The following is a 21991-nucleotide window of genomic DNA, read 5'->3' as shown; positions in this document are numbered from 1 at the left end:
CGTCATTAAAAGCAACAACAAGAACAGAGGACATGGTGGTGTGTGCTTGAAATCCCAGTGCTGGTGGGGGCAAAGTTCGTGGAGCTTGTGGCCAGCTAACCTCCCTCTGCAAGCTCCATGCCCATGAGGTACCATGCACATTATACATAACGAGTGCACACACCCCAGACCCGGGGAGAAATGGAGAGAGGGCACCTGAGGACTGGCTAAGAACAGTGAACTCTGGGTGAACTCTGCTGGTGCGACCAAGGTCCCAGGCCTGTGCGCGCGCGCGCGTGCGCGCGCGCACACACACACACACACACACGCACACACACGCACACAGATCACCTCAGGCATTTCTCTTATTGTTGTGAACAACTGAGACAAACAAATAAAGGGAGGATTTCTTTCACTCGTGGCTTCAGAGGGCTTGGGCTTGGCACAGCAGAGCAAGGCAGCCCTCGCTTTGATAGCCAGGAAGCAGAGTGGGGGCCGTGTTGACTGTATTTCTTCTTTTCTCTATCAGTCCGTGGGGTACTGTGGCCCACAGCCAGAGTGGATCTCCTCTCGGTTAACTATTTTTGAACACCCTCACAGTGCCGCTCTGAGGTACACCTCGCCAATCACCTAGGTGATTCTAAGCCCAGTCGTGCTAGCAGTGAGGGCTGCCCATTGCCCTCGTGAAGGTGCTGGTCTTAATGGTGGACCCCCGAGTTGGCTCACCCCATGCTCAACCCCTGACTAGCAATCAGTAGCTGAACAAATCTGTCTGCTTGCCAAATCAAGGTGCTATTCTCTCAACCACGCCTTCCGTTTTCCCATAGTTAAGTTTCTTTAGTAATCAAATGTCAGAGAAAAAGACCGCCCCTGCTAGTGTACAAAGAGCCTTGGCATGGGGCTGGGGATTTAGCTCAGTGGTAGAGCGCTTACCTAGGAAGCGCAAGGCCCTGGGTTCGGTCCCCAGCTCCGAAAAAAAGAACCAAAAAAAAAAAAAAAAAAAAAAACCAAACAAACAAAAAACAAAGCAGTTTAGCAGTTTAAAAATGTGTTCTCAAGAGGCATGAAGATACCCCAGTGTGTGACAGCGAGAGAGGTGACTAGGGGGCTACGCAGGCACTCAGGGCCCTTTTTATGCCAACAGAGGCAGAACAGCAGGAAATGGTCCCTCTCTGGAAGAGCTGGGCTTCAGGTGGGAACGGCTTCCCTGTGACTTTCTTTTAAAAATGCTCTTTTCTAAGGGTTGTATTTTTGCAGGGGAGAGCATTCAAAACCATGGTTTCCATTTTCAAAGGCAAGCGAGGCACTTCCTCCACCGCCACTGTAGCTGGCCTGGCAGTGTCTCCTCTACAGCAGGACTAGGCGAACTCCCCACGGCACAGTGGAGGGACTCACACTGTGCCACATGCCCCGAAGGAGGGCTGCCTTCTCACTTCTCAACATTCTGGCAACCACAAGGCTTCTTGAACTGATAACTGATCCACAGAGTAGTGTGGAGCCTAGACTCCATGTCCATCCTTACACACAGGCCAGCCTGCTTTCAGGGCTATGCTGGGCCCCATGGTACAGAGGATGCTGAGGGGAGGAAGTGGGGAGCCAGGGACAGTTCTTTTGCCTACCAGATTTGTCCATGGGCAGGCTCCAGCCTTCTGAAGCCTATTTCTAGAAGCTCAGTGGTGTCAGGTGTGGGATATAGATTGACGCTGAAGAGTCTGGTATATGCAAATGACTACATCTCTGACTTGGGGGATTTCTGCCCAGGAGATCAGGCACCAGTCTAGGTCAGGAGTTCCTGGGGAATGGCAGCTCAGAATTGCAGGTGACATCAGCTGAAGCCCCATAGTTGTCCAAACCTACTAATAGGACAAAGCTGCAATTCTACAAAGACTGTAGGCCCTGGCTTCAATGGTGTATGCTACAGCATGACTGCTAAGCCACCATCCTAGCTCTGAGCTTGGCCACCAAGGAGGGCCTCCTGGGTGTTCACCACCATCTGATGAACCTGGAAGCCAGGAGCCTCAGTCAAAGCTGTCTGAGACTTCCTGTATGCCCTCAGCTCAGGAGTATGCAGAACAGGCCTTGTCTGTGGTACAGGAACAATGACAAGTCAGGCTGGAAGGGCCAAAGCCCCATCTCTGACCAGAGGGAGGGAGGCCACACCCAGTAAGCCCGTCTCTTATCTATTGCAAGAAACAGGAAGGCAGCAAAGGTTCTGTCTCTGACATCACAGGTCACTCAGGGGCTATAATCTAGTAAGTCAAAAGCACACAGAACTGAATCTAAGAGGTTGTGGCAGGCAAGGGACCACAGCAGGGCAGACTGTGCTGGACCCACACACTGCCTCGGTGATACACTCTGTTGGTCTAAATCCATTCAACTAAGGATCTCTGCCTCCCAACAAAGTCAATGTTGGGGTGACCTCAGTGCCTAAGGAGAGACCACAGCAAACTTTGCAGACTTAATTGTGAGGCCCCTGGGGTGTCCTGGGTCCTAGCTGGCCCCACACCTGCAGGAGGAGCTGTAGGGCTGTAGGGCCCTACGATCCCTCTACTTGCCCCACAGGGGCCCTGAAGTCCTTCTGCCTCACTCCCAGCCCATCTTGTAGGCTCAATCTCAGCCTTGACAGTTGGCTTCTTTGACAATACACTTACTAGTTTGAGAATCTTGTCAAGTATGGTCCAGATCAGGACTAAAATTAGGTGAGTGACAGCAGGCTGGGACTGAGCTACTGGCTGACCATCTCTCGGGCTGACCTCCCACTCAGTGGAAAGAAGGGATGCCTCAAAAGGGCCACCCTCTGAAGAGCCTACAACAGCAGTGGGGACACAGACAGTCCTTGTAATTAATTTCATTTTTTTCCCCAAAAAGAAAAACCAGCATTTGGTGCTGAAAGTGGGCTGGCACAAAGGCTCCAGCTGAGCCGGCTCCCCTTTCATCTCCCAACACAGCTGAGAGACTTCTGATCAACATTCAGAGAAAGCTCACATCCAAGCACTGCGATTAGAGTCTGTTTCATCCCCAAGCAGAATTCTTGCTTTGTGGCACCTAAGGCCAGGATGTGAGGCCATGTGGTCCTGGGGCATCACTGGGAAGGTGGCGGGGCTTAAGGCAGGATATGATCACAGGGAAGGAGCCCACACCTCCACTCTTATCTACAAGACAGCAGACTCACGGCCCTCACACCGGGATCCCTAGAGAGGGCCTGTGGAGAGGGCCTCTGTGAAGCCTCTGCCAGCTCCTAATCTCAGAGCTGTCACTAGGAGGCAGATGCAGGATGGACAGGAGGGGCCACAGTACTGTAGCTGTGGGCCTGGCATCCTGGGCCTTTCTCAAAGCAGCTGTCAACTCCACAATCTGATTCCAGGCCCAAGGGCAGTGGCAGTGCCCAGGTATAGGCAAGTTGACTGAGAGGCACAAAGGAAGAAAGGGTCCCCTCGCCTCCTAAAAGCTCCAGGTAGTCCTGACTCTGCTGGACTGCACACAGGGAGCCTCAGACAGTGCATGGGTGGGACCTGGTCATCCGGTCCTGTCATCACATCCAAAGGTAGTACAGCAAGAATGTAGGAGGGCACTGCATAGACCTGTCTTCAGCAGCAAGGAGTGAGAGGCACAGTGAGAACATGGTCCTGGGCTTCAGCAGGCCTAGACGTGACCAGCCATGCAAGCCACAGGTCCCATGTTTACCCATCTCTGCCCTTGTCTACCTATAGTTCAGCAGCAGACCCCACCATCCATCAGGCCCGGCTTATCCTTGCAGCTCTGCTTTGGAAATAACGGAGGAAACTCAGCTTGGCCATGAGATGCCTTTGATCGCACATTGCATGCAGTGTCAGGTAAAGGCCACACAAAGTACCAAGCCTCTTACCAGAATGAAAGTAAGGTACAGACTCAGCTTTTAGATATACTCGGGACAGCTGGTGAATGTGGCCCCATCACTGCCCAACATACAACTGCTACCCAGTGAGCAGGAAAGCCAGAGCTGCAGCCAGCACAGCCCTGTCCCTGCATCACAGGGCTGTGAGGAAGGTGTATCCCACAGACCCGAGTCCAAACAGCCTGCAAATGAATGGGACAGAGTTGCTGGGCCACGGCACTTGGGCTCTGTGTGACATGTGCTATGACACCTACACTCAAGACAGGGTCTCTCATTCCTTTTGTAAGTACCCAAGGTTCAGCCTTCCATTTCTCACTCATCAAGGGTCCTCCTTATTCCCAGGGCAAGATGGGAGGATCTTCCTGGTAAGGAATCTGTGACCATTGAAGTCACATTCAGGGGAATGATATCCCAGAATGTCCCCAATGACAAGGCGAAGTCAGGCCTAGCATTCACCACAACCCAGAAAGCTAGCACAACTCTGCACCCATCAAAATTCAGCAGTCAACACAGCCCAGTGCTCCTCAGTCACCCACGATTCCAGCCAAGGGATGGAGTTCCTGCCCTTCAGAGTGGGTCATGAGAGAGCTGGGCTTCAAGGTCCCCTCCCAGAAATGAACCAGCATTCAAGAATGCATTTCAAGGTACAGATTACTGACTGTCACAGAGCTGAGTTCACAGGTTCACTAGGAAGATGGCATTTTCCTTGTAATATACTTTGTAAAAGTTCTTCAATTTTTAGAGTTGTCCAACTCTGAGTTCTCACATTGATTTTCTGCTGTTGAAGAAGTCAGGTGGAAAGACATGGAGGGGAGAGGGGGGATCTGGAAAGGTCAGTTTCTACGCTAGTGCATCCAGGGAGCCATGACCTGTCTCAGCTGAGAATGTGAGGAGTGGACACAAAATCTCATACTGACCAGAGCACAAGAGGGCACCAGGCATCAGAAAGCCCCTCAGAGTGATCGACACTGCACTGAGAATGGTAGCCCACCCCTGCCTTGCTGTGTACATGGGGAGGGCAAGACAGTGGTGCAGGTTCCTCCTCTCCTCAGACACTGCAGAACTAGAATCTGCAGACCACAGGTTGAGTTAAGGGAACAGGTCCTGGTGTGGGCACGAGCCCCGGGCAGGGCAGAGCACTCTGCAGCACTTCTACATAATGACATGTTGGCATTCTGCATCAGTGCATCTTCCTTGAGCCTTGATTTCTCTGCAGACAGTGGGAGAAGGGCTACAGCCATCTTGTACCCACTTGGGCACATGGCTGTCAATCACTGTTGGTCACATCTATGGACTGCCAAAGGAGACATGGCTGGAGCAGGACTGGTCTCCTCAAGAGAAGGTTACCCATGGGAACTCTGTGGGTGTTGAGGAGGCAAAGTTTGCATGTAAGAGTCCAAAAGAAGGACAGGCAGCAGGTAGGCATCCGCACAGAGTCCTGGAGGTCAGCACTGCTACCCACCTACTGTGTCCGAGAGGTCAACCTGAGCTGGCCTATGACTGTGTAGAGCAAATGGATGGACCTGCAGGAGAGCCAGCTAAGAAGCACACTCAAGTTGGCAGGAAAGGCCTGGGCAAGCAGGCACAGGAGGGCTGAACAAGGACTGACCAAAGTGCAGGGCATCGGCACACTTGGTGAACCAGACTACGCCAGAAAAGGTGCTGGGGCAGTAAGTATTTTGGATGGAAGGGGCAATCCTAGAACAGGCTGGCATGCAGGCAGAGTCATGACCTGAAAGCTTTCACCCTCTAAGGATTTGAAAAGAGGAACTTGTAAGTGGGAGACTGACTTCTGACAGCTCTGAGTGCTCCAGCCGCGTGGTGTCACTAGATGAGTATTACGATTTCCCAGTACTGGCAGTGGACTCTGACCGCCTGATTGCATGACATCCACTCTGAATGGGGGGCACTGACAGCACCACGAGCCCAGGGTTGTTGGTCTCAGGGGTGTGCAGAGCCCGTTTTGAGGTCCTTTTTTCACTCTACGAATGGGCTTAGAGAAAGTGCAGGTGGAGAAAACTACACAGAGAGGCTCTGACTGTCCTTCAGGATACAGACACAGTTCTCCATGCCCCGAGGGAGGGCCCTGGGCTTTCTGCTGTATACCCCCTTGAGGCACCTGACTGAGTCTGGAGACTGCAGCAGAGGGGTGTGTCACACACTCTCAGTTGAAGACTGCACCACAAGTGGTCACAGGCAAGTCATACTATTGGGACACTTTCAGGAAGTCATTAAACCCTCAAAGGACCAAATGCTGCAGAGCCCACAGATCTTCTTAGGTGCCCTTACTCCAATAGTACTCCTTTCTTCCAGAAGTTTCCTTCTTGAGTCTCCATAATGGACACCTGCAGCTTACACTAGCCTCATTCAGCCACTTCCTCTCCCAGCCCATCTGCAGAACACAGACCACCTCAGAGCTTTCACCTGAGCAGCGGCAGCCATGCCATGAAGGTGCTACGGTACTGTGCTCTGAGTGCTACTCACCATGTCTGCACGTGCGGGGGTATTCACTTCTGCAAAACGAACAATGCAGCCAACTCTAGGGATAAATACTGGGCGATATTTTACTAAATATCTAATTAAATTCCTATTTTTAGAACTTTGGGGAAATCATGTGAGGGAGATAAATGGAAACTACATGCCATCCAGCAGCTGTGTGTGCCACACAGGTTCTATGCTAATGAGGCCTGGGGCACAAGCACCCCAGCAAGCTCTGAGACTGTGCCATCGTAGAGACCAACTACGTCCTTAGCAGATCGTGGATAGGGCACTTGGCATGCCTGTCATCATGGGTCCTACATGCATCCCTCAGGAGAAGGACCTTCTAGTGTCACATGACCCAAGCCTTAGGGTGACTGGAGAAGTAGATACTGCCTGATCATGCGTTGGAAGGAACAACTTTGACCTGCACCTTTCTACACTATGCCTGGGAGAGTGAGCCCACAAGGGACAGAGACAGCCTGGGAGGGCGGAAGCTGACAGAATGAGCCTGGCAGAGAAAGTCAGCCTTGGATTGTGGGCCTGGATAAGGTACCTTAAGTCAGAGGGAAGAGACACCATGGGAAAGGCTCCAGAGAGCTCCTTGCCTTCCCCAACTTCCTCTGGGTGGTACTCAGTCCGTCAAAGCCAGGCTGAGGCACTAACCAGGAAAAGGGGAAGTTGGGACTCACTCCTTGTCTAGGGTCTCATGCAGGATCTACAAACTGCTTAGAGACATTTAAAAAAAAAAGATTTCTGTTAAGTCCAACTGTTCTTTTTCTCTCATGCCATCTGCTGTCCCTTTCTGCCTGTATTTGTTTCAAATCTTCTTTCAAGTGTTTGCAAAGAGATGTGTGGACTGGGAGCAGCCTCCTCCCAGCAGGGTCTTCAGTAGATCATGGCCCTGTGGTGGGATCTCACACTGGGGGGTCCTCAGGGAAATCCTCCTTGCTGCCTGACAGGACAGAAAGGGTCTCTCCCTGTTGTGCTGGGTTAAGTACTTCCCACCTTTCAAGTGACTGTCCCAGGGCTCCCTTAGGAGTTCAGCAACCTTCCTCTGGCATGGCCCTGCATGCTGGCTGCAGCATTAGCCCAGTGGGGAGCCTCCCCCCCCCACCCCCCGCCCAGCTCTCTAACACATCAGAGGAGGTTCCAGACTCATACTGCCCCTCATGGACTTGTTTCTCTACCTTCGGAATGGGCTTATCAATTCACCCTGGTCCTCAGGCTTTGAGCCAAGTGCTTGTTAATGAGGGCCAGACCCTAAGTGCAGCTCTGGTCCTCTTCTCCTTCCTGGCCCCAAAGGTGCTATTCCCTGCTGAGCAATTTGGAGCCAGAAACCACATTTGAGCTGCGGTGTAACTATCCCACTGTTTTCTCAAGAAGTAGCACAGCCCACCTGGTGCTCCAGGGGGACAAGAAGGTGACTCTGAATGGAGGTCCCTATAGGAGGGAATCCTCAGTCAAGAGTTTTAGCTGCTGCCCTGCAGTCTCCAGATGCCCGAAATAGCATCTGCTGATCAGAGGTGCTAGCATGAGAGATTACCACTTTACTAGATTTTCCTTAAGACTTGAGGATACACACCAGTCAATGAAGCCACTATGAATGTCTACTCCTTTCCTAGCTTTTCCTTAAGACTCAAGGACACAAAACAGTGTTGTTGTATGAAGGGAACAGTGCCCCAGTCCACCAATGTTTCCTTGGGTGGACAGCCCACAAAGGTTGGCAGCAGTGATAGACAGGCATGTGTACCGTGGAAATAAATGGGACTTGATGGACAGGAAGAAGGTAACAGTGTTACAGACAGGAAGGCAGAACACAGGTGCCATGCTCTGTAACCTCTTTCTAAGGAGGCACCAGTTAACAAAAATCAGCTCAAAGTGGATCAAAGACTTTAAGGGAAGACCTGGAAGCCTGAGTCACTAATGGGAAGCAGGGAGTGCATGTAAATCTGGACGCGTGCAAGGGCTTTCAGAGACGGACTCCACTGGCTCAGAAAATGACAGCAGCCCTGACAAACGGGCAGCATTAAATTAACGTAATTCTGCACTACAAAGAAGACAGCCAACGGGTATGGAAAGACACCATAGAGCAGGAGGAAGCCCTGCAGACCGCCAGCCAACAGAGGATTAATAATCAACACAGAACTGCACTAGGGAAAATGATCAGTAACTGGGCGACTGAATGGAAAACATTTCAAATGAAGACCTGGCCATGGTCAGTAAAGCTAGGGCTGCATCTTAATGTACAGTACTGACTGAGCATGCTCAAGGCCTCAGTTTGAGCCAGAGCTCCTACGCATACCACCCCCAAAAAATTATGGAAAAGAGCTCCTCTTTAGCCACCAGGCAAATGCAAATCAACCACACTGAGATTCCATCTCATCACAGTAAGAAGAGCTTCTCCTCACAAAACAAACAACAGATGCTGACAAGGTCTGGGGAAGCAGGAGAAGCACCCTCATACACTGCTGCCGGGATGGAGTTAGTACAGCTGCCATGGGAACCAGGACGGAAGTCCTTCAAGACACTGAAAGGAGACCTACAGTGTGACTCGGCTACACTCCCTGGGCACAGTGGGAGTAACCTATGTCCACTTCCCACAGCAATACACAGTAACCACCCAGAAGAACCAGCCTGGGTCCTGTAGATGGATGAATGCACACAGAGAAACATGCTGTGTGCACTCACAGTGGAGTTTTACCCAGCCCGGCGGAATGCTATTAGGTTATTTGCAGGAAAATAGATGGAGCTGGAGATCATCGCGTTAAGTGAAGTAAACCAGACTCAGACAGGCAAACGGATTATTCTTTCTACTGCTGTAGTATAAATACCCTAGCAAAAGCAATTTAAGGAAGGAAGAGTTTATCTTGGTTTATAATCCAGTCATGACAGCCAGAGCTTGAGACAGCTGGTCACATTGTTGGCCCTCAGCTCACTGTCTCTGTTTTTACAGCCCAGGATCCCAGTCTAGAAAAAACGAGAGTCTGCACCTCAAGTAACCTAAGCCATAAAATCCCTCACAGGTATGCCCAGAGGCTAACTAACCTAATTCAGCTACTCTGTTACAGTTTCTCCTGGAGGAATGTCTCCTACAGAACTCTGGATCCTCTTATGGTAACACCCAGTGTCAAACATCGGAGTAAGTGTCTTCTATCCTATGTGGATCTAGGGGGAGAAAAGGGCATGACAGCAAAAGGGGGACATTGGGGTGGAGGGGGGAAAGGAAGGGACGTACGTAAAGTAATGGAGAGATGAAGACAAAGTACTTTATACACACTTATGCAAACATCAAAATGAAACCTTCCACTTCATCCAGGTAACATGCATTAATGAAAAACGACAACAAAAATTCTAGTAGGTCAGGTGTACAGACATGAAGCCATTTCCTAGGAGGAGAAGTGTAGACATGAGGTTTCCTGCTTCCTATTGTTTTGTAGTATTTGCTGACTTTTTAAGTCTGTAATCTGGTTCTGAGTTCTTTTCCTAAGCTAAACTGACATGGACCCCCAGCTTTGTGTTTATGGCTTACACTTTCCTACTGAGATGTCTTCCAAATCCTGTAGCTTTCAGGGCCATGCCCATGCCCCTACACTCACTTAACAGTCATGTGAGCACCCCTTCCACAAGCAGGTGTCTGAGGGGAGGAGCTTCCAAGGGGAGCTCGAGCATGTGGACCCTATGTGCCTCCCTGCCTGTGTGGCCTGAGAGCAGGCAGCCTGGCCTGTCTAAGAGGAGGAAAGGCAAGCGAGGCAGTGGACCTTCCCACATCCACCTCTGTGAGGCCAGACCCCTGTGACCACAGTTGCTAGGTAGAACTAATGAAGAGATTGAAAGAAAACTCTGTGAGCTTCATTCTGCAGATGGGAAGGGCTGGCCCACAGCCTCTTGGGCCAGGCAGACACAGCTGTTATCTTCCACGTCGTCCCCACCAGCAGGGCCTCTTAATCTCCAGCCAGGGTGTCCAGCACCTCCGCCTTCCTGTAATAGTTCAGAGATAATCAAATCGGATTACCTCTCAGACAGGAATTGATTTTGGCTGGCAGTGGAGCAGGCAGCCAGATGTTTCTTCTGATACATGGTCTGTGACTCAGTGGCCAATTCTAGATTTGGCCGGAGGAGGGCTATGCATGCTGGGAAGCAGGGGGTCTTCTCAGAGAAGCAGGGACTTGGGCCAGGACTGGTATCTTCCTGTAGTCACTGTTCTGGCACTGTGTGTAGCTAGCTGCAGATGGGGCTCTGGCCTCAGCCGTGCACTGTGGAATATCTGCCATCTGCAATGGAGCCCACGGCCTTATGGAGATCATACCTCCCCTTCCTCATTCAGAAAACACTTACAGGCCATGAGCCTCAGGGTGACTCAGCTTGACCAGACCTGGGCTGCACTGGAGCAGGGTTGCGGGAATGTGGGACGGGGCAGGTGGGAAAGTGGCCCTGCTGACAGTCTAGGCTGCATGTAAGTTGGACAGGAAAGGAGGAGACAGATAGACAGGGCTCACAGTCACAGGAGGGAGGTTCATGAGTGTGGGGAAGAGGAGATACACTGATGCAAAGCCAGTGGAGTCACGGAAGGAGGTACAGAGGACCGTGACAGTCGGCCTGTGTCCAGGACAGCTTGGGAGATAATGGAAAGCCAGTCTACACTGTAGCATGGGACACGGGTACTGACAGGTGAGTGATGTGGTCATCTGGACCCTAGGGAGACTCAGGTTCCACTCTGACCTCCGCCTCAGCACCAGCCTGCTTCTACCACGTCACAAGCCTCAGGAGTTCCCTGATCTTCCACAGCTCTCACGGGCGCCTTGGTCTGCCTGGCTGTAGCTCTTTGTTGGAAGACCCCAGGCAAGCACCTGACCCACCGCTCACTCCCACAACCTCAGTGCCACCTACCTCCCAGGGTCCAGGAGATGCTGAGGCTAAGAAGCCAGGAGTAGGGCTGGCAGCCTGTCAGAGGTTTGGCAGAAGCAGCCCCACAGCCTCCTCTAGTCGCTCAGCTTATGCCAACAGAGTTCTTCCTTCCCCACTGGAACTGATTTCGCTGGGCCCACCCAGACACAGCCTCTGAGCTCAAAGGACTGGGAAGGTCGAGCCTAAGACTCAGTCACTGGAAAGACCCAGGCACTCCATGGGGTTTAGTCAATGGAGAATGAAGGCCTGGCTCAGGAAGTGGGGGTGGAGGAAGTCAGGTTTTTTCCTAAAAAAAATCACAGGTATGAGATCCTGGAAAAGCCTTCAGCCTGGTGTGTGGGGACTGTCTGGCCTTTAAATCTCCTATAGTTCAGGAAACCAGTTATCTAGAAGTGTTAGTTTGGGCAGGTAGTGAAGAGTTAACATGCAGTGTCCCAGGCACCACGAGCGGAGGATGAAGTGGCTTAGCATCCTACACACTAGAGGTTCAAGGAAAAGGGAGTTTTCCACCTTTCCCTGTCTCTTCAGAAGGACTGAACCAAGCCTCTTGTCTCCTGTACCTGCCAGACTTTTTTAAAATGCCCCAGGCAAGGTTCTAGAGACCAATATTGGGCTGGTTCCTCCTGACTAGTCCCATGGTGCATATATATGCACAGTTTCCCACAGGATTCTAGGCAAGGCTACCTGCTGGGAGAAGGCCTCTGCACTTCCCAGGGCCCAGTGCTATAAGCCACCCAGGTTGTCACCACATTGAAGGTGTGCAACGGCACTGATGGTGATACTTAAAATGCAAACTTATTCCTGGAAGCCATTCAAAACTAATTAACTAGCCTGGACCCGGCTTCTCACTTTCTGGTTCCAGGAAAACCCAGGCTGTAAATCCTCTGCTGTTAGGACACTTTCCTTTTGTTTTCAAGAATGTTAAAGGGTCACTGCCAAGTACTTTGGCCTGAGATTTATAGACTCATGAGGGCAAGCACTGCTTTTAGGGCTCCATCAATTTGTAGACCTGCATGTCTGCTCCTCAGAGGCAGGCCTTGAGCTTAGAAGGGTGGGGCCTGCAGGCTCTGGGGTCCTGACACCTGGATGGATCCCCTCAAAGTCAGGGTTGGGTAGGAGCACACTCCTCCCAGGGGTTCCCTCTAGGAAGCTATGTGACACAGTGTTTTTCACAGCGTGTCTCCACATGTTCTAATGCAAAGGCTTAGTTAGCATGGCCCAGCACAGGGCTGAGGGAGGAAAGGTAGTAACCAAACAAAATGGGTTCCCACCTTGGGGAGTTCAGGCCGCCGTGCATGAATGAGAAGTGAGAGAGGGGATTTATGAGCTATAGCAGATGAGGCGACCTGTTTCACAAGCAAGGCCTCCAACAAAGTAAGCATGGACACCTCATTTAGTAACCTATGCATATTCATATAGGGGCTGTCCATTCCCGAGCAAGGCTGTTAAGCAGTTCACTTCTGAGCATGCTCAATGTGTCATAAATAAGAAGGAAAGAGAGTGGACACATTTGGGGACATGCTTAGCTCAAGGTCATGGTACACAGGTGTAAAAGTTAAAATGGTGGACAAGAGTGCCTCCAGGAATTCTCAGCTTTCATAAAAACGTTTTAGCTGAAAATAAAGTAAATGTCATTTGAAGGTCCATTAACATAGAAGACTGCCTCTAAAGCTGCCCGTCTCACTAAGGCCCCCAACAGGGTGCTGTCCAAATGAATGTGGAGCGCAGGGTGGGCGTGCGACTAAGTGGAAGGATGGCCGTGCGAACAGGCTGGGGCTGTGTGAGGGGGTGAGTGGGCGGAAGTGTGGTGGGGTGAAGAGTGAGTGAAGGGGGTGGGGGTAGATAGCTGGATATGTGGGGGAAGAGAGAAAATAAACAATTCAAGCTCTGCAGCCCTAACTTTCCCACTGGGAATGTAAAAGCTGGCCAGTTCTAGGAGGAGCCAACCTCTGCATGAAGGCACCAGGCCCAGCAGTGGCAGGGGCAGGCACACATTACTGGTCTGGCAGAAGGTTGTGCACGCAGGAGGCTGATGTCACTCACGTTCTGTCAGCACCATCAATGGCAAAACAATACACAGAGAGCCAGTGCATTCCATGACGGAGCACAATTTGGAAAAGTGAGAATTTCAGTTAAGGCTTAAAACTACTGGGCTAAGCTATGCTTTAAGAACTAGTAGAATCCGATAGATAAAACTGTGTTTTTAAACCAAAATATTGGTCCTTCTTTCCTTCCTCCTGCCCTGCCCTCCCTTCCTACAAAAACCAAGAGCTCTGAAACAGATGATTGGTACACATTGTGTTCCTCACAGAACCATGGTACCTGACTGCATAGAGGCATGTTGCCTGGGACTTTCTGGGGAACCTAGGCTCAGCTCACCCAGTCAGGTGCCAGCTGTATGACCCTGGCCAAAGCTTTGAACCTTCAAATGGAGGCCACCCTACTTTCCTAAAACGATTGAAACACACCAGCATACACACAGCACACCATGCAAGACGGTGCTCAGATCTTTTTTCTTTTTTTTTCTTTTTTCTTTCTTTTTTTTTTTTTCTTCAGAGCTGGGGACCGAACCCAGGGCCTCTACCACTGAGCTAAATCCCCAACCCCGGGTGCTCACATCTTACACATATTAGTGACAGCTGCCTTGAGGAGGGAGAAAGGCAAAGCCAGCCCACTGCACTGTGCTAAGGAGGAGCAGAGCTGAGGGCCCTAGCTCTGGAGCCTAAGGCTCAGGTCCTGCTGGTCTGCCTACCTGTTCTAGGCTGTTTGTACAGGTAGGGAGTGTGTGTGTGTGTGTGTGTGTGTGTGTGTGTGTGTGTGTCACTGCACAGAACAGCCACTCCATCATGTGTCACCCATCACAGGGTCTTCAAGGCCACAGTAACTGAGAGCCCCAGAACCACCTATCCCTGGGCCACCGCCTCACCCAGACTTTCAGGGCAGTTTGCGGATAAACAAGATGTGTTTTCTGAACTAGGCTCTGCCATGAAGCATTTTTCACAACTGATGCGATCCGTCTGCAAATACGTGGAGCAGGCAGAGCTGCCCTGGACAGAACAGATGGATTTGGCACTCACATTCAGAGCTGAGGGATGGGACCTCTTCAATTGATTTCTAAATGCATACATCTCAATTTCCGTTTCGAGTCCACTGTGCCCAGCGAGGAGAAACGGCCTAAAAAAAATTGCCGAGCTTCATTTGGGGTGTCACTGCTGTTCCTAGAGACCAGTCTCCACAGTGACAAAGTCGTCAGATAATGATTATAAAAGATGCTAATGTGGCGGGGAATGTGGGCAGGATGGCAGATAGGTACTTAAGTGAGGAGATTCCAGTTCTGCGTGATAATGGAAGAGGGACAGTCAAATCATTTGACTTGGTGACAGGCTCACAGGCTGTGTCTCACGGACGGCAGGATTAGGTTTACTACAAAGGATTATCTGGAGACACAAGCTGAACCAAGAATGGGGCTGTTAGTAAGGGAGGATGGGTGAGGGGGTGCAGTTTACCCTCCCTCCCCACCTTCCTGTCCTCAGAGGATGTCAGTGTAGACTTGTGGCATGCCCCAGGAGAGGTGCTTCCCCACATCCAAACAGTGGGAGGCCCTTGTATCCTGTACTCTACATGAAAGAGCTAGGGAGACATCCTGTGTGAAGGAGCTGGGTAGAGCCCAACAGGGCTGGGTGACCCTACAGGGACACTCCTGGTCATCCTGAGCAGTGAGGATCCAGGGCCGCCCCAGCCAGGAAGCCCTCCAGAAACCAAGACAGGTTTCTGACTCCTGAGGCAATGGGAGCTGTGACTACCGGGGTACCTGTGGCTCATCCCAGAGGCATTCTCTGAGGTACTGACCTCAGTGAACTCTGTCTCAAACATGTGTTTATAGTAACCACTCTCTAGAGGCTTTGGATCACTGTACCCAAGTAACCCTGGATGAGTAAAGAAAACCACCCAGCAAACAAGCCAAAGGGCCCCAATCCAGGTGGGTCAGCGTGGGGGTGGCCACAGTCCAGGTGAGCCAGCCATGCTTCAAAAAGCTGGAAGGGATGACTGAGTTTATGAACAAAGGTGCTGGTGTCACCCCGGAGAGAAACTTTCTCAATTCAGTCAGAACTTACAAAAAGGCCACTCTCTGCTGTGTCACCAGCTATTAGCTTTCAGTGCTACCAACTCAGGTGAGCTAGAAGTCATGATGAGGCTACACAGTACCATTCTGAGGTTTATACCACAGCACAAGGGGATGAAGCTCAGGCAGGCTCCCTGAGGACAGAGGAGTGAAGCGTACATAGGCTGAGCTGGGCTGGCTGGCACATGCTCAGAGACACTATGTTCAATGACAGTCCTCTGCCCCTGGCACCAGGCTTGCAGCACCTCCACACTGGCACACGCCATTTTGATCTGCATGTGCATGGTGGGTTGCAATACATGCACTCATATTCTTTGGCAAACCTTGACTGTCACCACCACCATTAGGTCTGTGGCAGCAGAAGTGGCAGCTGTGGTCACAGCAGCAACTGTGGAAGTGGTGGTGATAGCAGCAGTGGCAGTTGTTGCCCCAGTCAGTGCAGTGCTGGAGGCTGGGGACGGTGTACAGCCTTGCAGGCAGCATAATCCTGACTGCTCTCAAACTCTACCCTATCTTGAGGCATTGCATGGCTACAGGGCCATGCCTGGGGGATGGAAAGTGGGAGGGTGGTGGTGACTGTCAGCTAGGTCATGGAGAAGGGGGCTTCTGACCGTCCTGAAAACACCCTTGATAGTGTCAGGCCTTTTCTATTGTGTCACTATGATCTGAATATGCTGACAGGGGAAGACCTGAGGTCACAGAAGAATCCTTCATGGGCTAGTGACCTAATAAAAGACTCAAGAAACACTTTGTCTCTTCTACCAAGGCCAAAGGAAGAAGGCCTTGCCTGTCAGACCCCAGACCCCTCATCTTGGATGTCTAGCCTCCAGATGTTGAGGAGCAGATGTTTGTTGTTTACAGGCTCCCAAGCCAGAAAGTTGTTACAGAAGCCCATGGCTAACTCACAGGGATGGCACTGGAAGCATATGGTCACCAGATGGATACTCAGAAGACCAGAGGAGGAAGCAAAGGATAAGCTTTGGTCATACCTGCTCCAACATCTCAGGGAAGAAAGGCAGCATGGTAGACGGGAACGTGGGTAGGGGCTAAGACATGGTCCTACACTTCTCCACAACACCTACTGCTCGCGGCCAGAGTCTCTCGGACCATGCATCCTCAGCCAGCACACAGGCACACAGAGCTGGGGACTGGGGCACTTGCTTAATAAGCTGTAACTCCAGGGAATTTTCCCTCACAACGGATGAGGTGACTGCTGTACTTTTTCTGCTTGGTGACCCCCTTAGCCTCTGGACTATAGGGAGACTAGGAGGCCCACTGGGTGATAGACAAGCACCCGTGGTGGTGACGGGCCATGGGCAGTTATGCTCCAAGACGTTCCTGACACCTCTAAGTATACCTCACTGACTGGCTAAGATGGCTACTCACTGGCTCTGGAGGTAGCTACAGTGAAGAAGCCATGGAGGAGGCAGGGCCAAGCTCCAGGATATGAGGGCAGGCATCACAGCACCCCAAAGTTAGGGCTCTGTAAGGCTGTCTCAGTAGAGGACGGAAGACAGGAATTGAAGGGAAATTGGCTCCTTGCCGAGGGACAGAGAGTGTCCCTTACTGTGGTGGTCCTGAGGCTAAATGTCAGGTATGACTAGAGCCCCCCACTGTGCCAACCTCTCTGAGAATCATACACACTAAACACAACAAGAACAAATATTTTTCTTTGCATGAGGAATTAAAAAAAAAATCAATGCAACTTCTTCCGTGTGCTTTATCTCAAAAAAACAAACACCCCAAAGTTGAATTGAGAAATCCTGTCGTATTTGCCGTAAAAACCCTCAAACAAATGTTCCTTAGCACCTTCCTCCTATCTCATTTTATCTTATTCTTTTATTTGTGCTAGATGTGAGTGAAGACTTAACAAGGCCCCTGTGACAAGTGTCCCCTTCCTGCCCTGCCCCTGCTCTGGGGCTGGTGGCTGAGGCACTATGCATTGTCTGGGACAGGTCTGCAGGGATTCAGACAGAGGAACGCATGCCACCCACTGTTGAGGTTTGGTCTGTTGCTATGCACTGTAATGTCAATCACTGGCCCCAAGCTCTGGTTGCCTCAGGAACGAGGAAATCCTCACAGACACCAAATGATGCTATGTAGCCTTGCTCCTTAATTTAAAACTATTGGTTGAATAAAGACGCCTATAGCCTACAGCTGGGCAGAAGAGAGGTGGGTGGGGCTTCGGTTCCCAGAGTTGGGGGTCTGAGGCAGGGACCATACAGAGAGGAAAGTGAAATGGAGAAAGGAGAAGATACCATGAGTAAGGGATCCCAAGAACTGGCCATGAGGGCTGGTCAGAGTAAGAGAGGTCCAGGAGGAACATGGCAAGTCATATCTCAGGGTTACTGATAGGAAAGTAGACAAAATAATATAGAGGGATGGTATCTACCCGGCTCCAGTGCTGTTTAAGGCCTATTACAAATATAAAAGCTTTGTGTCTTTATCTGGGAAATAATCAACGGTGGGGCAGATTATTGATATTAAATACTAACCACAACCCACAGCACTAACCTGGGCATCGGCAGCATCCTCCCTGAAGGCTGCGCACCCTTCTTAGCACTCACCACCTGGGTCGAAGGGGGACAGCAGGGACTCACTACCTGGGTCTAATGGGGACAGCAGGCAAAGGGCTGCTCAGGGTCCTACACGGAAGTGACTAAGTCTTCAGCCTGGCACCCTAGGTTTCTCTTACCGCTTACCTAAGCCTCTCTAGAAGTCAGTCTCAGCTGCTGACTGGGGACTTCCACTGCATCGCCAGGCCTGTGGTGCGAGCTGTCCCGCCCCAGCAGAGTCCAGGAGGCTGTGTCCCAGCCTGAGCCCCTTCTCTCCATTGGCTAAATAAACAAAGGAGATAGGGCACACCAAACCAGCAGTTCTCCACCAAGAAGCCCAGGGGTTTGCTAGTCAAGTGACTGCTGTAGGGTTTGGGGTGCTGGTCACACCCGTCCAGCCAGTTTCTCCCAGCTGCTTTTCACTCGGGTTACCTCAAAGTGTCAGGTCCTCTCCTTCTCAGCCTTTGCAGGTCAGTGTCTACCAAGGTTGGCTGAATCCTCCAAATGCTGGCACATGTGAGCTCTGTGCATGAGGCCTGCTTCCGCAGGTGCCCACGAGGACAGCAGGGATCCTTGGGTCTGAGCAAACTGCAGGCTGCAGGCCCACCAGCCTCCAGCAGTGCTTCTCTATGGCAGTGTCATTCTTATTCCCAAGGAAGACTTGTCTCAGTGTCCACAAAAGGAAGCAAAAGGGGACATGTGACTCAGAGAGGGGACATTTTAATAATGCCCAAGCTGTAATTACATTTCTTTGAGGACCAAGCAGGCAAGCTTCCTTTAGTTCATCTGCCTTAGATATCAAACACCATTAATGAGATAATAAGGCCTCTCAATTAATGATTTGAGTGGTGAGTCTAATTTTTTCCTTAATGGCAGGATTAATTCACAGGCAAATGAGTGAGAGATGCTGGCAAAGTTGTGAACACTCAGCTGCCCTCCAGCTCACCAATGGGCACAGCTCTTCTGAATCGCCTGCAGCTGCCTAGGGAAAAGGGCCCTGGGGTCCCTTCACCCCACATGGGAGGACTTCTCTTATAAAGGGAAGTGGGGAGGAAAATGTACCTGTCAGAGGAAACTGCCCAGGTAAGGCCATGCAGACCTGCAAAGACACACAGGACCAGAGTAGCTGCAGCTGGCCAAGGCTGCTGCTGTATGAGACGTGACTCATCTACAAAGCCCACAAGTGCACACAGGCAGAGGCCACGTTCCAAGTGGCACAGCTGAAGCTCTGCTGCCCCTGCCACCTGCCAGCCCCAGGCCCAGCCCCATATGGAAGTGATGGACCACAGTAAGGCAGTGTACATAGGGGCCTGCCATGCTCTAGGAGAGCTGTCCCCTAAGCTACTCCAGACAGCCACAGTCCCTTTCCAAGGAAGGCTGACCCTCAGCTATTCTACATAGGCATAGTCACTTCCCAATGAGGGCTGACTTCCATCTATGTAACTGTCCCAGTACATAACTGCTGGAGGAGCAGAAAGGCCCCTCTGCCAGGGAGGTGGCTGCTTCCACATAAACTTTGGTAAATAGGGAGTCAGGCTATGCAGCTGCAGAGCCAGCTTCCCCCACATGAGGGCCAAACTGAATCCTGTCTGAGAGCCAAGAGATTGGTGACACAGACAATAACAGCCAATCGGGAACTGCCACTCAGAAGACAGGCTTGCTTGGGACCAATGGGACTCGGGTGGGGGTGTATGAAGGGCGCTCCTCAAGGATTAATAAATGAGTTTTTTGCTGCATTCTCACCTGCTCCCAAGTCTGAGCCACTGTTCTACCCCTTCTCACCCACTGCCCCCAAGGGGGTGCCAGGCAGGACTGAGGACTCAAGCAACACATAGCCACAGTCCCTTCCCAAGGGACATAAGCTACTCCACATAGTCACAGTCACTTCCCAATGAGGACTGTCCTATGACTCCCAACACAGCCACAGTCACTCACTAAGTTTTTCAGTTCTATTGTGGAGCTGAAATTTCAACCAGACAGCAAGCACAGGTTCTGGGACCTCTGTATGGCCAGGTAACAGCTCGTATAGCTCTTACCCCTTGGGGGCCATTCTTATTCAAACCACCATATTCTACTCCACGGTCCCTATAAACTTGTAGTCACATAATTATGCAAAAATGCATTCAGTCTAACTTCAAAAGTCCCCATAGACTTTCAGTATCAAGACTGCTTTGACCTCTGCCAAGACTCAAAGCATTCTCTTAACTGTAACCCTGTAAAATCAAAATCAGAATGTAGACTGCATACTTCCAACATACAATGGCATAGAATAAATACTGCCATTCCAAAAGGGAAGATATAAAGCACAGTGAAGGAACACTGGACCAAAGCAAGACTGAAAACTAGCAGGACAAACAGTCTGCATCTCCATGTCTGATGCCAAAGTGCTCTTCAGATCACCAACTCTTTCAGTTCTGTTGACTGAAACACGTTCTCTCCCTTGGGCTGGTACCTCATCCTGTCAGCAGCTTCCTCGGCAGGTATCCCACAGCTCTAGCATCTCCAACATCCAGGCTTCACCTTCACAGCTTCAGGAAATGGCCTCTCTGGGCGTCCAGGTAGGGACACCTCTGACATACATCTGGCCTCAGGGGCTGTCCTTAGCCGTGGAGGAAGATTCTACAACCCTTTTCTTGTATCTCTGCCAGAACCATGAAGGTGAGACAAGGCAGAAGCTGCCAAGTTCTGCTGCTTGCTGGGGCTGGTACTCGGCCCCCTCTTTCAGTAAATGTGCTCCCACTTTCAGTTCCCGATGGTTCGCTTCCCTGTTAAAGCTTTAATCCCTTCTCACAAATTGGAAGCTTAGCTGGGCTGGGCCTTGCCCTGAGGTCATCGCTGCTTCTTCATTTGGCACCAGGATTTTCTTTGAGTTTTTTAATCTCCTTGAGCACAGGACCTGGCTCCAACATCACCTTTCCTGGTGCTACTTTTCTCCTCACTCTGCACATTTTGTATTTCTCCTTGCTCCTCTCACACCTTTACACTGTGGAACTGTGTAACAGTGGCTACTAATAACCCCATGACAAAGTTAGTAAGTTGTTTTGAAGTCTCCTCTGCCAATGCCATTAATCCAAAATACTTCAGGTATATTTTTTAGGACAAGGATGAAAACACGCACTTTCTTTGCCAAAATATGAAAAGAATGGTGTCTAGCCACTTACTATTCTCCCCCCTGAAATGTCTTTACTGAGCTGCCACAGCTCTGCCCTCAGCACTGCTTTCCATGAGTCCTGCTTACAGTATCCAGCCGCTCTTCCAGTCCAAACTCAAAGTCTTCCATGTTCCTCCAACAAACAGCCTAGTCCGGCCTGCCAAAGCAAAACCCCATTCCCTGGAACCAGCTTTTGTCTTCATCACTTTGCTGTTGCTCTGAAGAGACACCATAACTAAGACAACTCTTATATAAAGAAACATTTGATTGGGGGTTTGCTTACAGTTTCAGAGGTTGGCCCATTATCATGGTGGAGGGGAGCATGGCAGCATTCAGACAGGTAGTAGCTGAGTAACTTTACATCCTGGTCCACAGGCAGAGAGAGAACCTGGGCTGAGCATGGGCTTCTTCCAACAAAGCCACACCTCCTACTCCTATAGAAGTGTTCCACTCTCTGTAGACAAGGTATTCAAATATATGAGCCTACTCTAAGGAACTAAAACACAACCAAAACTCCATGGTGAAGATGTTTTCTCTTTTAAGAACAAAGTAATGTGCCCAGTCCTGCCTGGCCATGCAAAAGAGATGGCATGACACAGTTCTTGCCCCTGTAGCAGAGCTAGCAGGACATAGGCCTCTACCAGTGTTGATGGTTACTGGACACAAGGCTTGCCTGTATAATTTATTTTATGTTGGTTCTTCAGGAGATGTTCTCTCTGCCAAGATTAATGACTTCATGATAATTAGAAGCAGCATGAGCCTGGAAGGCAAGGGTGTGTCTAATGTTCTTGGCAAAATTGTAAATGTTGTGATCTTAAGGCTGTGGGAAAGAACTCTGAAAACATGAGTTTAAAAATGTATAATTTCTCAACTATGCAAAATATATGGATAAAATAGGAATTATATGAGGGGCTAAAAGAACA

General features: G+C 50.6%; 1 protein-coding gene across 4 annotated transcripts in view; it reads right to left on the bottom strand.

Annotated features, from left to right (window-relative positions):
• The window catches only part of Tbc1d22a (TBC1 domain family, member 22a), a 287645-nt gene that overhangs the window by 10351 nt on the left and 255303 nt on the right, over nucleotides 1-21991 (bottom strand).

This window comes from Rattus norvegicus, chromosome 7 (assembly GCF_021556685.1).
Source record: "Rattus norvegicus strain SHRSP/BbbUtx chromosome 7, alternate assembly SHRSP_T2T, whole genome shotgun sequence".
NCBI classification, from domain to species: Eukaryota; Metazoa; Chordata; class Mammalia; order Rodentia; family Muridae; genus Rattus; species Rattus norvegicus.
Note: the sequence above shows the minus strand (reverse complement) of the source record. Positions and strands in the feature narration are given on the sequence as shown.